Source organism: Myotis lucifugus, unplaced genomic scaffold (genome assembly GCF_000147115.1).
Source record: "Myotis lucifugus unplaced genomic scaffold, Myoluc2.0 scaffold_3622, whole genome shotgun sequence".
NCBI classification, from domain to species: Eukaryota; Metazoa; Chordata; class Mammalia; order Chiroptera; family Vespertilionidae; genus Myotis; species Myotis lucifugus.
Window position 1 is genome coordinate 1 of NW_005874670.1, and position 12,667 is coordinate 12,667.

The 12,667-nt window shown below is 61.2% G+C and overlaps 1 long non-coding RNA gene across 1 annotated transcript; it reads right to left on the reverse strand.

Moving 5' to 3' along the window:
- Positions 1–1,766: 1,766 nt before the first annotated feature.
- On the reverse strand, positions 1,767–10,653 carry LOC102441514. Its single transcript, XR_330994.3, has 4 exons — positions 8,388–10,653; positions 6,175–6,276; positions 2,383–5,146; positions 1,767–2,341 (listed from the first exon to the last, which is right to left on the reverse strand). It is a non-coding gene; the product is annotated as an uncharacterized LOC102441514 (long non-coding RNA).
- Positions 10,654–12,667: the final 2,014 nt, after the last annotated feature.

The window sequence follows — 12,667 nt, forward strand, 5'->3', positions numbered from 1 at the left end:
ACCCACCCACCCACCCACTCACCACATACCCACCTACTCCCCGGCAGGGGGGCCCCTCCCACTTAGACGGCTCGTGTCGGTGGAAGACACTTTTCAGGACAAAACCACCGCCACCTGGAACATACTTCGCTGGTGGACACATACTGTACTGGTTGCTCTGATACAATTTTTCCTGTCGCTTTTAATTCCACTGTGTATATACTAGTACATGGTTCATGTTCTGTCATTACTGTAATTTTGGAAGATTATAATGACCCAGCAAGTTTGAAAGCTGCTGCAATACAATACAGCCCTATTAAAACTGCTCAACACCACTGCTCTTTACTCGTGTTAATATGTGCAGAATGGCCCAGAGCTCTCTGTAAATCACCTCCTTGGAGTGGCGAATAAGGCCTCTTGTGATCAGACCCCTGCCTACCAGGGCCCGGATCTCTCAATGCAGCCTCCCCTCTCGCTGTGCCCGTTGGCGCTAGCTGTCCTTTTCCCGCTGTCCCCCAGGCTCGGGCAGTGGCCTGCATTGTAAGTGTGCCTCCTAATCTTGCTTCTGCAGGCCACCGGTCACAGCCTTTGCCCAGGCCAGGGGCACCCACACCAGGCACCGCCTCCTGTCAGCCTCCCAACCTGGAGCCACTGCGCCCTGGGACCAGGGCCGCAGCAGCGCATCCCTCCTAAGCCTCATTCCTCATCTACCAACTGCTGGCCCCGCACCCAGGTACGGCTCAGAGGCTGATGAAAGAACAGGCCCAACTCCTTGGGAAAAATGACGACCGACCGCTGACATGTCATTGTTTCTAAAACACAATGATCTGAAACAAGGAAACCCAGACTTCCCAGCCAAACCAAACAGCCAGGACGCACGGGCTTTGCTCTGGTCAAGAGGCGGGAGGCGCCGGGAAAGGCCCACGGCGCCCACGCTGCCCCTCGGTGGCGTGCCTCCGCGCAGGTCTGACCGCGTTTCGGAGGACCCAGCAAGGACAGCGTGCCCACGTCATGGATTCTCCCCCACGGGGTGAGGGTGGGCAGCCGGCCAGCGGCACTGGGCCATGAGCCCCTGGAAGCTTCCTCAGTCTCCAGGCAGCAGGAAATCGTCTGTGGACAGCCTATGGCCCATTCAGTGCTTTCTCACATTTTAGAAACTGGCAAAATGACACAGTGTAAACTTTACCACTCAGACCAGGGGCGGGGCCCATCCCGCCCTTGAAGCCCAGGCACAGGGGTGAGCTAAGTGCTTGAGGAAACAGAGCAGCGAACTTTAACTGGGTGAGTGTGCACGGCCCTCGGGTGATGTTAGAAATACCCACATGGGCCTTGGCAGAGAAAAGGGTCCCCACCCGACTCAGATCCACTGCTCGGCATGCAGCTCTGAGCGTGCGGCTCGGGCACTACGGGCGCCACCCCACCCTCGTCCTCCTCCAGAACAGCCACCTTCCACCGGTGCTGCCCCACCCCCACCTTCGTCTCCATGGAGGCGACCACTCCGGGGACCTGACACGGGTGGTCACGTCGCATCTGTCCTGTGTGTCTGGGTCATTTCACTGAGATTGATGTCTTAAGGCACCCCCTCCCAATTGGGCCGTTTCTCGTCCCCACCGTGCGTGGCCCCGGGCGCACCTGCCTCCTCACTCGCCAGAGCTCCCGGGGTGGGGCGGGGTGGGGCAGCTCTGAGCCCAGCACTCTCCACGCAGGAAGCAACCGACCGCTGGACCACGGTCCCCCAGGCCAGGGGAGCCCCGGGAACCTCACACAGCAGCTGCCCTGAGCTTCAGACACACGGTGAACAAAGTTCCGCCTCGGACCCACCGGCACAAGGGAAGGGAGCGAACCTCACCACACCCCTGGCGAGCAGCACCCTGCACACCTGGGGGAGCAGATGGCCGCGGGTCAGGTAGGACGGAAGGACCCTCTACACACGTGGCCGCACACGTGCGCGGAACGAGATGCACGCGCACTGCGGCCCAGCACGATCCTCTCCTTCTGAGCGCTCACTAGGCACCTGTCCATGCGCCTGCCCTGTGCATGTCCACCAATCAGCTGGCAGTCACTGCCCCGCCCTGTGCGTGTCCACCAATCAGCTGGCAATCACTGCCCCGCCCTGTGCGTGTCCACCAATCAGCTGGCAGTCACTGCCCCGCCCTGTGCGTGTCCACCAATCAGCTGGCAGTCACTGCCCCGCCCTGTGCGTGTCCACCAATCAGCTGGCAGTCACTGCCCCGCCCTGTGCGTGTCCACCAATCAGCTGGCAGTCACTGCCCCGCCCTGTGCGTGTCCACCAATCAGCTGGCAATCCAGACTGGCTGCACCTGGCTCTCGGTGGTGGGCTGTATGGGCGACTCGGAGTCACCTGGCTCCTGCCTGGCCGGCCTCCAGGCGACTCGGAGTCACCTGGCTCCTGCCCAATCCCGAGTGGAGGAGGGGGGGGCACTGGCCCTTCTGTGCTCTCTGGGGTGGGCTTTCTCACAGGAAAGAGGGGCGTCCGGGTCTCCCAAACCCCAGGGGCCCCGATTCTCCTTAGGCTACAACGGGAAGGGGAAGAGCCTGGCTTTTTAACAGACAGACACACACACACAAAATGCAGGTGCACCTCGCCGGCTCCAGGAGAACCCAGCACCCTGCTGGCTAGGATGCCTCCGGCCCGACTCCCAGGCAGGGCCGGGCAGGAGTCGGTGTCTCAGCCTTAACCCAGCTCATTAGTCAGACCCGAGGCAGCGAGACATCCTTTCTTCTTTATAGGATTTTCCTTTCCCTCGGGGCTACTTCCGGAACCAGAAGAAAACAATGGGTGTGTGTGGCCAGGCGCCCACACGCCTCCTTCCCGGGAAAGGCTGTGTGGGAACAGACTTTGCCAGCGGGCGACAGGCCCCAGAGAGGCTGGGCAGGCTGTTCCCAGAGTTTCCCAAGACTGACCCCCACTCCCACTGGATTCTAAGTCTGAGACGCCCCATTCACCCCATTCACGGGCTGCGGGCACGTGAAGTGGCCGGCACCTCACCCACTGCCTGTGCGGTGGGCTGGGTCTGCGGGAGCCTCCTTTGCCCCTGGATGCTGGGCCGACAGCTGGGGGTCCTGCCCAGTGCCACACCCTCCCCTCTGCTGGATCTCCTTTGTACCAGACGAGCCTGGGGCCTGAGAATTCTCCTCCGGGGGATTCCTACTCTGAGGACAGCAGCAAGAGCAGGTGGCAGGGAGGGTCAGCTCCAGGTCAGAGGTGAGGAGGGCGCCCAGGACCCTGCCCGTCGCCCCCCTCCCCAGATGATGTGAGAAAAGACCCTTCAACTCTTCTACGTACACACCAACTCAAGGCGGGTCACAGCCCTCACTGTGGGAGCTAAAACTACAAACCAGCTAGAAGAAAACAGAGAGGACACCATCCTGACCGGGGCCAGGCCAAGATTCTAGTTACAACAAAAACGAAAAAAGTTAGCATGCCAGTTTTCATCTACATGTAAAGCTTCTGATTTCAAGATGCTACTAAGATAGCGAAAGGGAAACCACAGACCAGGGCGAAAACGGCAAACACGTATGTGATCAAGGACTTCCATGAAGAATGCACAAGAACTGCACGCAGCGGGACAAGCCCTGGTAAGACGCCAGCAGAAACCGCACACATTCACCTGAGACCATCAGGAGGCCCAGGAGGCCCGCCGAGGGCACGTGCCGCGGGGCCAACCTGCTGGAGAAACGGGCTCAGTGAGAGCTCTGACCACTGTGCTGCCCCAGGAGCGGGAGGCGAGTCCAGCCCCGAGAAATGACCGCCTTTTGTCCCCTACTCCCTCCAAGGACCGCTGTGTGATGACAGGCATGGGGCGCAGGCGGAGTTTCAGACGACGGCCCCGCAGGGACGGAGATGCGCCCAGCTCTCTGCTGGCCCGGGGTCGCTGCCCCACCCCGCGGGCACCACGCAGAAAACTCTGGTTTTCAGATCCGACTCAGAGACTGGGCCGATCGGGAGAAAGGGACATTTCCAAACCCAAATGAGTAGATTTTACAAATACTTTACCAAGCACATGGGAAATTCTAGAATGAAACTATACTTTTAAATGGCTTGGTCCCTTACTCAAACCTCTTCTAGGCTGAAAAATCACACATTGTTAAACTTCCTTCGACAACAGGGAAAGTGAACACCTCGGGGTGATGTGGAAGGGACCGCGGACTCTAGGACTTCTGACAACCCGGACCCTCGCCGCCGGAGATGCACACGACACTCAGACTGCAGGTGACAGCAACACTGACAACAGGGCTTTAATCAAGCTGCTCGGTGTCTTCTCCCACCAGGTGTCATGCTAGGCTCACCTCTTGCCTCCATGGGCTGGTCGCACGCCCCGACGGGACGGATCAATGCCAACTGCACTTATTCAAACCCCCAAAGCCTTGATTCCACCCCAACATCAGGGGACCGTCCCCTCCCCTGCCCTGGTTTCAGACAGGAGCAGAGGGGTCCAGGCCGTGGGCCCCGAGGTCCCCGAGCCCACGCCAGCCCTCGTTCTGCTCCACGTGCCGAAGGAGCGAAGGGCCCGGCGGCGGCACTTACCGATCTGTAGCAGGATGGGCGTGACCAAGGCCGTCTCCATGGCGTAGCAGAACTCCCTGCCGAACATCACGGCCCCGTGCATCACCCACAGGCGCAAGGGGATGCGGTCGATGGAGCCCTCGCTGACGGTCTCATCGCGCGGCTCGGGGCCGGCGCCCGCGGGCTTCCGCAGCTCGGGCAGGGCCACGGGCAGCTCCTGGACTTGCATGGACTCCGAGTCGGCATTCTGCGGGGCCATTCTCATCACCACCGAAACGGATCTGTATTGCTGACTCTACCTATGTAAATAACACTACCGCGTATCTGTAAGGATAAATTAAGACGTCTCCTCTCTCTGCTTCCGTTGCGTTCCCCGGCGAGCAATCCTTATATTCCTCTTGGCACAACTTCCCACTCGGACGGTGCGCAGCAGGCAGAGCGCTTTCTGGCTGGATTCTGAGCATGTGGCTGCTGGGTTACTGCGAGTGAGAGTTACAAATCCATAATTGCCACTCAGTTAATACCAGTTTCATCATCATGACCGAGGGGGTGCAGGCGTGGTTTCTGGGGCTGCGGAGAGGTGGGGCGCTGACACGGGAAGGGGCTCCACCGTTGCTCCCCATCGAGCGACCGGCTAATCTGCAAGAGAGGAAGGACCCGCAGTCAGGCCACGCTCGAGAACCAGGCGCTGGCGCCCAGGCGGCCGTGAGGGAGGCGGGCCCACAGCCGTGGCAGTTCTTGCGGCTTATTTCAACAAGAAGGCGGCAGAGCAGGGCTCGCCGAGGAGCTGAGACTGCCCAGCGCACAGCGGCCACAGGCTCGGCGACCCCGCCGACAGGTCTGCGGACTCAGCGAGTCCCGGACGATGTCCCCACTTTGCCTGGACAGCCTCGGAGTGAAGCCACGTGGTGACAGTCACCTGACCCGGTTACCACACAGTCACACCTCAGGGCTGGGGGCTCCCAGCAGATGTCTAACCGGCCCTGGGAACGGGATGAGGAGGAGGGAGGCAGCCGTGGACGGCCTATGCTCAGTGGGAGGGTGAGTGTCCAACCACCTGTCGCCTGCCTCGCGGTCAGGGCTGCCGGCCCCAAGCAGCTGGTCACAGCCACCTGGCCCGTCGCAGTGGCTCCCAGCCTGAGTCCTGCCGAGTCCCTCTGACGGCCCAGGCCCACATGGCCACCGCGGGGGGAGCCTGTCAGTCTGGGGCAGTGCAGGTCCCTGCCCTGGCGCTGTCTGTGGGGCAGAGGGACGGAAGGACCCGCGCTCAGGCAGGGCATCTGCTGCCCCTCCATGACCCTCAACCCCCTCCAACCTTCACTCAGCCACTGAGTCCCTGAAGTCTCTTCTCAAGGCTCAGCCTGCCCGGCAGAACTGCCCACGGCCCTTCCCGTCACAGGCCCTCACGGCTCCTGTCCTTGGGGACGCACCCCCCAGGCCAGGGAGTCGCTCCCTGGAGAGCCCCTCAGCCAGCGCCATCCGTTCCATCCCCCGAGCCTGGCCGCACAGCGGGAGCCCAGGAAGGCCTCGGAGAGAATGAGTGAGTGATGACCAGCTGCCAGCGCCCCCGCCCGGCCAGCTGCTTGAAGAGTCGGACGCAGGGGATGGGGCAGCCGCTCCCGCTCCCGGAGGATCCCATGCACCGGCGAGGGCGTGGCGGGGTTTACCTGTTAGTTAAGGAGTCTAGGCATTAACGCAGCGGCTCCCTCTGTCAGGCAGTGCACACGCAGCGGCCCAGGGGACAGTTACCCAGGTAGCGTCACTGTCATCTATATTGACGGAAACGACAAACACCGTTAGCATCCTGTCAGCAGCGGTGGGCAGGTGCACAGCCTCCCGCGGTCACAGCTCTGGGAGCTCACTCCCCGGTGCACTCAGCGCAGGAACACCACACTTAGCAAAACTTCCAAAAGCAAGGAAAGCTTGCCACGCCCTCCCCATTAGCCAAGCACCTGGGTGGCGGGTTGCCATCACATTTAGGGGGACGATCAGATACCATTAAGCCAGGTCTGCTGCCCAGAAGCGGACTCCCTGGAGGCTGGAGGCACCGGAGCGGCAGCGGGGGCGCTGGAAGCACTGCCAGGTGCCCTCTGCAGAGCCCGTTTAGTGCCACGCTGAGCTGAGGCTGCCTGCTCCCTCCCGAAAGGGGGTTCTGGACCAGAGCCTCCTCAGCTGCTGAAAAGCAGCAGCAGGGGACGCTGTGACCTACCGGGACCTTCCACTCGAGACCAGAGAACTCCTAGGACAGGCTCCTCGCCCAGAAGCACTGCCCATGGGGGGCGCTCGCGACAGCACTGCTGTGCTGGGCAGAGGCACTCAGATGAGTGAAACTACAATGGCTGCAATCAACAACTTCCTCTATTGTCCTGTTTCTCATTTAAGGGTAAGTGATGCCAAACATGTGACTTCCGACCATTTGCCGGGGGAGAAGCGGACTGCAGGGCCATCCTGACCAGCTCCGCACTCGGGTCAGGCCTGAGCCTCTGCCCGAGTCACACACTCGATGTGGCGTGGCCACCTTCAGTGACCAACCCCTCCGCAGGGGGTCAGGAGGTCACGCATGTTCACATGTGGCTGAAGCACGCCTGCACACGTGACGCAGGCGCACACGCACACGCACCGCCCGGGCAGGCAGACTCTGGCCAGTGCCATGGTGGCTGGTGTGTGGCCACAGCTGTTTGTGCTGCACACCCGCCTTTAAAACAGGCCCTGCCCTCGTCTGCCAGCTTTAACTATTAAAGAGATTAACTAGGGACCCGTCTGATGTGTCCTGGCCCCGACCTCTCCTCGTGCTCCAGGCGCCATGGACACAGCAGCCGGGGAGCCAGACCCACAGCAGGCAATGAAGACCAGCTCTGGACCGAGACCATAAGAAGACGTGACATCGGCCCCAGCGAGTTCCGCGTGCCCTCACTACGGAAGAAAAGACCCTGGCAAACCCGCGCACCCGGTACTTCCTGAAATCCCACGAAACCCCACTGCTGGCCCAGACTGCTTCCCGGTCAGAGGCCCACTCGGGGAAATGACACGGAACCCGGGCAAGCTGCCCCCCAGGAGACACCCGCTGCCAGTCGCCTTCTGCCGGCACAGACACGCTCCGTCCCTCACCTCCACCCCTCGGTGCTCCTCGGTTTGCAAATGGGCTGAGCAGGAGGGTTTCTTGTTTTTCAGTGAAAAACCAAGGGCTTTCCACATTCCTAGCCCTGGTCGTGCGCACAAGCTCTCCAGTAGGAATGAGGCTATGGCTGCCATGGCAACAGGCAGCCGCGTTCCCACTGCACAGCTCCAGACCCGCCGCCAGAGAGACTGAGCCTCAGGGTCCACCTGCAAGGCCAGGAGCAGCCCTGCCGGCGGGTCCATTGCTCCCTCAGGCGCCAGGCCAGGGGCCGGTCTACTCGGCCTCCATCACTCACGACAGGAAGGGACGCAGGTCCCAGGCCGCCCAGGGACACGCATGACAACCCAACGATTAAAATATGAAAACCCCTCGTGTCCCAGACAGAATCAAGCCGACCCGAGAGACGGGGGCCTGAGGAAGGAACCCCGATCCTCGCTGGTGCTCAGACAGCACGTCCATCAGTGGTTCCGACCGGGGTCTGCCCTCCAGAGAGGACGCAGCGCAGTGACACGGGAGCGACGGTCCAACAACGCGGAGTGACTGGCACTGGGTCCAAAAGTCAGGCGAACCCAAAGGCCCACGTTTTTAAAGGGGAAGTATGAAATTCCCGCGAAAAGTCAAAATCACAACGGGGTTTTCCAAGGTGAACTTCTGACGGATGAAGAGAACCCGCAGCTGGCTTTGGCCTGGTTACATTTATTCTTTCCCTTCGGGGCCATAAAGAACCACCACAAAGCCACCCCTCGCTGACTCCGTGCTCACCTGGGCTGGGGTCGCTGGTCAGCGGCGCAGCGAGGACGAGTCAGGTCTGCCCCACGCACAGGACACTGGCTCTGCTACGCCCCCACTGGTCCAAGGCCGCCCCTCAGCGTCCCGTGCCGTTTCTGGTCGCTCATAAACCCTCCTGTGTCACAGGTCCTTCCCTCTCCTACGGGTCTTAACGCGGGAAGTGGCCCCGGGAGCAGGAGAGGCCAGCCCGTCTAGAAGGGAGGGAGGGCAACGCCTGCCCTGAGCTTCTTCACCTGCGTAGATGAGACTATAAGCCCACAGGGCCTGCCTCCACCTCCAGAGACGAGAGACCCCGTAACCGGAGGTCCCCGTTTTCTGTGATGACGAGACCTACTCTCCCAGTCACCTCTGGAGTGAAGGTGCGCTGCCGTCTTAAAAACCAGCCTTCCAACACGGCCAGACGCCTGGAAATGGCGTTCCCACGTGTGTGGAGGCTTCCCCGCTCCACAGCAACCCCGAGCCCAGCAGCTCCACCCGGACCCTCTCCACCGGAGAGAGACCAGGCTCCACAGGGAGGGCACCGTCTGCGAGACTGTCCGCCGCTCCAGATGCCGCCACAGCCGCTGCCTGTGGCCTGACCAGCTGGCTGAGAGAGGGGGGCCCAGGACCCCTTCCCTGGGCTCAAATAACTTGCCAGAAAGGCTCACAGAACTCAGGAAAACCCGTTTCCTCATTAGGTCATGGATTTACTCCAAAGGATCTTAAAGGATGCGAGTCGACAGCCAGAGGAAGAGGCGCAGGGCAGGCTCCTGCCAGGGCGTGGCACGTGGAGGTGGTCTGGTTCCAGGACCGGAGCCGCCTCGCCCTCGGTGTTTATGAGGCTCATTACTAGTCCGGACCGAGTCCTGGGCCACCGGCCACTGAGCTCCCCCTCTAGCCCCCCCACCCCCGAGTTGGGGTGGGGGTTGGGGGGGGCAGAGTTCTAGTCCTCTGATCACCAGGCTGGGGCTCCTGGCAGCCAGCCCCCGCCCTCCAGCGCTTTCCAAAAGCCACCTCATTAACGTAACAAAAGACACCTTCATCCCCCACTCTCCACACCTGGGAAATTCCAGGGAGGCACAGGGGTGCTTTGTATTAATGAGGTGCTGCTGGGAAGAGGAGAATAACCGAGTGTCCTGACCAGCCTCATCAACAAAGCCGCCGGCCGGTCCAGGAGCCCCCACAGGGAGTGCAGGGAGCAGGGCCTGGACCAGCTTGGGGAGCATGTCCAGTTCTCTGCAAGGACGGACGTCGCTGGGTGATTACAGTCACATCCTTCTGCTTCCATAGAACCTACCATTTACGTTAATCAAACAATACACTGCCTTCAAGAGAACTTTCTGATTGGCCTATCCGAACACCACAGGGTGCTGCCAGGTGGTGAGAATCCAGGAGTGCTGTGGCACAGGCCTGCAGGCCCGGCAGCCCCAGGAGGGGTAGGTGGGGGGCAGGGCAGGTCTGACAGCCCTTTGGACCCCATGAGCTCCTGCAGGTGCACTTGGTACAGACTCGGGCTGGTTACCAGGAACCATCCAGAAGCCTTGCCGTCCGACACAGCACTGTGCCGGGGACTTAGACCCCTCCCGTGCGGTGGTGCCCAGAGACCAGCCACTCAGGTAGGCCTGGCGCCTGCTCCCTCCGCATCCACTCCAGGTCTGTCACGTGACCACCACAGGCCTCAGTCACATGACAGGACTTTTCATTCAACAGCCCCACCCACCCACGGGCAGCTCAGATTTCACTCTGCTTTATTCAGCCTGCTCCCCAGGGACTGAAGTCAAGCACTACCCCAGCCACACCCCACCTGCTGTTCATCCCGATTCTCCCACAATGCACTGTACTAGACTCACTCGCGGTGGCCCTGACAGCTAGACGCGGTGGCCATCCAGGCGAAAGGCCTCAGCCACTCTCCTCCCCTCTCCTCTCCAGGCCCAGAGACAAGCAGCAGCCCTGCAGCGAGGCGGGCGTGGAGTTCGGGGCTCTGCTCCTTGTCTGGCTGATGGACCGCACCCTCCCCGCCCGCGGCCGGGGGCCCACTTGGGTTTCTCAGCTGAAAACATCAGCTAACAGGCACCCTCCCCGCTCACTGCCTGGTGGGCGCAGTGCCTGCCGGGCTCGGAGTGCTGTCCGTGAGCCGGCGGAAGAATGAGCCTCCAGCAGCGCCAGGCAGGCGAGCAGAGGCGAGGAGGCCCAGGGCTCCCGGCACCTGCGTCCAGGTGAGAGTGGGAGGCGAGCGGTTCCCAGCACCTGAGATGCACGCACGCGGCCTTCTACAGCACGGCCCTCCCTCCCCCGCCACCCCCGCCGAGGGTGTGGGTCCACACGCAGCCGGCGCCACTCGGACACAGAGACTCCCCGTGCCGTCCAATAGCGACGGAGGTGAGTGGGACCAGGGACACGGTAAGGCCACAGGCACAAGAATGACCCCTGCCCTCCCCGAAGAGCAGCCCCCTGCCGGGAAGCTGGACAGACCTCCGAGAACATGAACGCTGGAGTCACCAGAACCGAGGAGATGAAAGCTGAGCCCCCGGCAGAGCGGGCCGCAGGCACATGATACACGCTCAGCAGGTGAACTCCCGGGACACAGGATCTGAATGTGCAAAGAAAGGGCTTAAAATAGGCTCCATCTCCTCCTCCGGGAACGGACAGTGACCCAGTCACCGCACCCCCACCCAGGAGTCAGTGATGCACCCCTGGGCGGGCTCTGCTGGGGGTGGGGGGCCTCAGGTTCCTGCCGTCCTCGGACCCACAGACAGCACCTGGGCCACACGTGTTAAACCTGTGAACACAGCACTAACAGTCCAATGAGTTTTCAATGAAGGAACTGTCCCTAAACATTCCTTAGCGACACTTTCCGCCTGGGAAGATGCAAAGTTGCGGGCATGGACGGTGTGATGGCTGCACGACACTGCGGATGCACTGCTAATGGCCAGAACGGCGTCGCTTCTGGCAGGCACACCCTATCAGAGCGTGCAGGAAGTGAGGCAGCGTGCGGGACACAGCTGGGACATGACCTGGAAGGCCATGCTAGCGAGTAAGTGGGGTTTCCCCCTGTAGGAACCCAGTGCCCCCACAACCATTCAGCAAACCCACAATCTTTTAAGCACGACTTTGAAACCCACAGAACGCTGGCCAAGGACGGGGATGAGCTGTGTGTGGTGTGGGGACAGCAGGAAGGCACGGGACGCCGTCTTCCAGGCGTCCTGGGCCACCAGCGGCCGCCAGCAGCCCAGAGTGCTGACCACACACCCAGCTCAGGGGATGAGTCAGGAGGGAGGGAGACAAACAGGCAGAAAGACAGAAGAGGAGTGGAAGTCAGCAGGGCAGAGTGAGTCAGCTGACCCGGGAGGAAGTGCTGGGCCAGACTAAGGTCTAAGATCCCACAGAACGGACTCTACGGGCACCGCGCGCTGGGCCGGCCTTGCTGGGGGCCCGCGACCGGCAGGGGCCACTCTGCCCCATTTGGCGAGGGCCCAGGAACACCTCACGCCTCCAGGGCGGTTCACTTGGACCCCCCCCCCCCGCCCCGTCCCATTGTGGGAGCCGGGCCTGGGTCTGTCCCCACTCCGGCCTGCCTGCAGGAGGCTGCCGGGAGGGAAGGTGGACTGGGCCCAGAAAGTGGCTCCTTTCATGGAGAAGCAGCGTCCTCGGGGAAGGGTTTCACTGCGGGTGTTAAGTGTAAGTTCGCCATCAGCGTGGTTTCCTTTACACCTGAAATCTGACCACACGTGGACGCCACCCCCACCGGGTGACCCGCCTTACTACTCACATCCCGTTTCTTCCGGGTGAGGCCAGTGTTCCCTCTGGACGAGGTGTCTCCAGTTTTAAAGGAACAGTTCATAAAAAGGCAGGGCTCTAGTGCAAGTCACATTCCTAAAAAGCCGGCCAATCCTAGCGAGTGGCACCTGGAAGTATACCAGACCGGTTCCCACCAGCGCTCCCCTCCCCCAGCCCAGCCAAAGGCTCGCAGGAACAAACAAATGCCGCCGAGATAAAGACCTTTAGGAACTGCGAACAAGTCTATCTGTTCACAAAACCAACTGTGGATGCAAGGTCGCAAGTTCAAACACAATCGGCCATTGTACACAGTGCCTCAGTTTATCGGGAACAATAACTCCCTTTCAGAGAAGATGGAGTCCCACGAACACGGCCCTCCAGCATTTTTAAGATACTTTGCAGGATAAATATTAGCTCGGGACCTGCCTACGAGAGAAGTGAAAGCTGCCAGAGAAGCGTTTTAAAAGAGAAGGAGAAGGGCGGCCCAGGCCTGGCCA